General features: G+C 51.2%; 1 long non-coding RNA gene across 1 annotated transcript; it reads right to left on the bottom strand.

Moving 5' to 3' along the window:
* Positions 1–905: 905 nt before the first annotated feature.
* LOC125337085 lies at positions 906–3,300 on the bottom strand. Its single transcript, XR_007207942.1, has 5 exons — positions 2,388–3,300; positions 2,268–2,309; positions 2,021–2,181; positions 1,872–1,951; positions 906–1,785 (listed from the first exon to the last, which is right to left on the bottom strand). It is a non-coding gene; the product is annotated as an uncharacterized LOC125337085 (long non-coding RNA).
* Positions 3,301–5,214: the final 1,914 nt, after the last annotated feature.

The following is a 5,214-nucleotide window of genomic DNA, read 5'->3' as shown; positions in this document are numbered from 1 at the left end:
AACACTTAGCTTTTGGAAGACGAGCCGACAAAATCCATCCTTGATGGAAATGAACACACAGGCGCCATGGATGTTGATACAGTCCCCAGGGTCTGTTTCGGTGGCTGCAAAAATTCAGAAAAAAAATTCAGACCGCGATGAGACGTCCCAAAAGCGACCCCTTCCGCAAGGCCTCCCTCCCTCCTAAGGGCCGAGGCTCATCACTTACCTGCCGCTTCCAAACTTTGGCTCCGCAGCTGCTCACGGTACCTAAGACAACAAAATGGAAAACACCGCCACATACAACTCACCTATTACTTGCCCCACTTAAAGGCCAACTCACCTGATTGTCTCTATTTCTTGGCATGTCCAAGGCAGCAGCAGCACCTGCAAAGAAACAAAGCAAAAAACATCCTGAAAGACTCTGAAATCACAACCTCCCCCCTCCAATTAAAGTACACTGCACCTATACCTTAAGCTTGCACCCACCTGGCTGCCAGCATCCCAGACCGGGACATCTTGCCGGTGGACCACCTAAAATGCACAAAAAATAACAGATGCTTAGAGCTGCACCAGAAATTGATAACTGAGCAAGAAAAACTAGTTCAGTCCACCAGTCACCACTTACCTCACTCACTTCACCTTGATGGCTGAGATCTGGCTTGACCTCCTAAAAATAAAGACAAAGAACAATGCTGTAACATAGCCACCATTTGCACTTGCCCCACAAACACAAATGGTGACCGACCTTCCAGTGGGAACCCCCTCACCCGGTATCGGGCACTCTGCCACGGATTTAATCCCTCCGCATCTGAAAGAAAGCGATGACAAAAGTCAAAGGGCTGCACGAGAACTTAACAGCTCCAGCCATCTTGTGTCAATCTAGGAATACCATCTAGAGGCCAAACTACAGCCTACATCACAAATTACAAGTCCCCAGGCCTTGTCCTATTACACCCATATGCCAGACCGTGCAGCAGGGCAGAGCAGCTCTGGGCCAAATTCATGCAGACACCTGTGACACAGGCAAGGACAAAGGAGGGGATGCGATGAAGAGAAAACCCTAGGCGAGAAGAACGATCGCAAGGACCGAGAGAACAAGGAATGAGATGACCTAGGCGAGACTGACGGTGAGCCGACGAGGCTTGAAGAACCCTGGCAGAAGAAGGACTTATTCTGAGAACTGCAAAGACAGATGCCCGAGAATCATACGGTCAGAACCCTCTACCACTCTTCACATTCTGACAAGTCCTAATCTGCTATAATGGATCATTGCGGCATGCAGCTGTGAATACAGCTCAGAACAAGACCATAAAAGACCTCTGACTCAATGCTTCTAAAGAGAGATGCAATTCTGATGCGCCTCCAAGCTCTCGCGTCAAAGGATAGATGGTATCGGCACCGGGCCGAGGAGCACCGAGCAGAGATGCTAAACCCAGCGTTTCCAATAAGCATCTCAAAGGGCTAAGGCAAAAGACCTGCAACAGAAGATGCCCAGAAGACACAGAACATACAATAGAAAAGTGACACACACTGGGACTGCTCTGCTCACCTCGGCATTGTGATCAAAAGTGAGACTTGCCCTTTATGTGGCCTAAGGGGCCACTTCCTGGACATCCCCACCTCCAAAGCTGACTCAAAAATCCCTCCCAGCAAGCCCTGACCCAACACCTCACATTCATTCCCTCAGTGGATTGTAGCCCTCAACTTATCTCTCAGACATCTGGAGATGGGAATCCTCCTCAGGCACAACAGAAGGCTGGCTCACCCTCTGGGAAGCTCCTGTCGTCACCGGGCTGTCATCTCCTAGTCAACCACAATAAAGAAAACCAAACATCACTACAGGAACTTAGTGGCACGTCGGCCAAAGCTCCGACAATTCCACTACTCACCATCTCCTAAGAAGGCCGGGGTCCTCGGACTGCATGCTTCAGCCACGCTCCAAGGCCAACGCCGTCATCACAGGGTATGCCTGGGTTAAGAGGAGACAAGGTGTTGGGGCATTGCTGAAACTTAAGTGGACCCTCCCTCCTCGACTCACCGCAACTCCTCGGCCATGGATGTACCGGAAGGTACCTCAGAACAGAAAATGTAAAGGCTTCATTGCAGAGTCCCGTAATACTTCCAGAGCACTCACAACGGTGGCGAAGCGGGTCCGTCGGCCGGTCGGCGAGGGGTTTCGGCGTAATACAAGCAGACCGCCTAAAACACACAAATGACAATGGATGCTTAGAACTGCACCGGAAATTGATAACCAAGCAATAACAACTCATTCTGCCACTGCTTACCTCACTCCATCGACCTTGACTGCTGCTATCTGGCTTTACCTCCTGAAAGCAAAGACAAAGAACAATGCTGTAACATAGCCACCATTTACAGTTGCCCCACAAACACAAACGGTGACTGACCTTCTTGAGGGAACCCCCTCACCCGGTCTGGGGGGCCCTGCCACAGATTTCATCTGCATCTGCATCTGAAAGAAAGCGATGACAAAAGTCAGAGTCCTGCATGATAACTTAACAGCTCCAGGCATCCTGTGTCAATCTAGGAATACCGGCTAGAGGCCAAACTACACCCTACATTACAGATTTCAAGGCCTTGGGACTTGTCCTACTACACCTATACACCAGACTACATGGCAGGGCAGAGCAGCTCTGGGCCAAACCCACGCAGGCACCTGTGACACAGGAAATGACAAACGAGGAGATGCGATGAAGAGAGAAAACTCCGGCAAGAGGAATGACCACAAGGACCAAGAGAATGCGGAGCGAGATGATGTCAGCGAGACCGACGAGGCTCGAAGAAGATGCTAACAGAAGGGCTTATTCCGAGAACCGCAAAGATGGCTGCCCGAGAATTGTACGGTCAGAATCCTCTACCACTCTTTGCATTCTGACAAGTCCTAATCCTCTGTAATGGATCACTGCGGTGCACAGCTGTGAATACAGCTCAGAACAAGACCATAAAAGACCTCTGACTCAATGCTTCTAAACAGAGATGCAATTCCGATGTGCATCCGAGCTCGTCAGTCAAAGGTCTGACCGTATCGGCACCCGGCCGAGGAACACGGATGCTAAGGATGATGCCCAGCATTTCCGATAAGCTGGCCCCTCGAAGGGCTAAGGAAAAAGACCTAAGACACAAGATGCCCAAAAGACACAGAACATACAATAGACAAGTGACACGACACACACCGGGACTGCTCTGCCCGCCTCGACATTGTGATCAAAAGTAAGACTTGCCCTTTATGTGGGCTAAGGGGCCCCTTCTGGGACATTCCCGCCTTCAAAGCCGACTCAAAAATCCCTCCCGGCGAGGCCCGACCCGGTACCCTGCTTTCATCCCCTCTGTGGGTCGTAACCCTCGACTTATCTCTCGGATGTCCGGGATGTGAATCCGCCTCGGGTGCAAAATAAGGCTACCTCAGGGTCCAGGAAGTTCCTGCCATCGCCTAGTCGGCTACAACAAAGAAAACCAAACATCAGTACATGAACTTAGTGGCACGTCAGCCAAAACCTGACAATTCCGCTACTCACCGTCTCCTAAGAAGGCCAGGGTCCTCTGGCGGCACGCTTCGGCCACGCTCTGAGGCCGACAACATCATTGCGTAGTATGCCCGGGTTAAGGAGAGACAAGGTGCTGTGGAATTGCTTGAACTTGAGGGGACCCTCGCTCCTCCTGCCTCCCTCCCCAACTCGCCACAACTCCTCCGCCATTGCCAAAGGTCACCCGCAAGACACCTTGAACAGAAAATGTAAAGGCTTCATTGCAGAGTCCCATAACACTTTGGGAGGGCTCACGAGGGCGGCGAGCCGGCTCTGTCGGCCGGTCGGTGAGGGGATTTGGCATAATACAAGTGGACTGCCTAAAACGTACAAATGACAATGGCTGCTTAGAGTACCAGCACTCGGCACCCGAGCAATAACAACTTTTTCCTTCCACCGGTCACCACTTACCTCACTCATTTGACCTTGACTGCTGCTATCCGGCTTTATCTCCTAAAAATAAAGACAGAGAACAGTGCTATAACATAGCCATCATTTACGCTTGCCCAGCACAGACAAATAGTGACTGACCTTCCTGCGGGAATCCCCTCACCCGGTATCGGGCGCTCTGCCACGGATTTAATCCATCTGCATCTGAAAGAAAGTGATAACAAAAGTCAAAGGGCTGCATGAGAATTTCACGGCTCCAACTATCTCGTGTGAATCTAGGAATATCATCTAGAGCCCAGCTACAACCTACATTACAAATTTCAAGTCCCCAGGCCTTGTCCTATTACACCTACGTGCCAGACTATGTAGCAGGGCAGAGCAGCTCCGGGCCAAACCCATGCAGGCACCCGTGACACAGGAGATGACAAATGAGGAGACATGACAAGGACAGAAACCCTCTGCGAAAAGAACGACCGCAAGCACATCGAAGGGCTAAGGCAGATGACACGAGATGCAAGACGCCCAAAAGACACAGAACATAACAATAGACAGGTGACAACACGCACCGGGATTGCTCTGCCCTGCGCACCTCGGCATTGTGATCAAAAGCCAGACTTTCACTTTATGGGGCCTAAGGGGCACCTTCTTGGGTATCCCCACCTCCAAAGCTGACTCCAAAATCTCAACTTGACACCCCGCTTTCACCCCTGCTGTGGATCGCAGGCCTCGACTTATCTCTAGGATGTCTGGGGACGTGAATCTGCCTCAGGTGCAAAAGAAGGCCACCTTGCCATACAAGAAGCTCGTGCCATCGCCGGGCTGTTGTCTCCTAGTGGGCTAAAATGAAGGAAACCAAACAAACATCAGTGCACGAACTTAGTGGCACGCAGACCAAAACCAAACAATTCCGCTACTCACTGTCTCCTAAGAAGGCCCAGGTCCTCAGGCCGCACGCTTTGGTCTTGCTCCGAGGCTGACACTGTCGTCGCAGGGTATACCTAGATTAAAAGGAGACAAGGTGAAGTGGCATTGCTGAAACTTGAGTGGACCCTCGCTCCGCCTCCCTCCCTCCCCGACTCGCCGCAACTCCTCGGCCGTTGCCGAAGACTGCACAAAAAGGACCTTCGAATGGAAAAGGTGAAGACATCATCATAGAGACACATAACACTTCTGGAAGGCTCATGAGGGCGGTGAGCCGGGACTGTCGGCCAGTTGGTTCGGAGAATAAAAGCAGACTGCCTAAAACACAAATGACAATGGATGCTTAGAGCTGTACCAGAACTCGGCACCCAAGGAATAA

This window comes from Corvus hawaiiensis, chromosome 22 (genome assembly GCF_020740725.1).
Source record: "Corvus hawaiiensis isolate bCorHaw1 chromosome 22, bCorHaw1.pri.cur, whole genome shotgun sequence".
NCBI lineage: Eukaryota > Metazoa > Chordata > Aves > Passeriformes > Corvidae > Corvus > Corvus hawaiiensis.
This window is presented reverse-complemented; position numbering and strand designations above follow the sequence as displayed.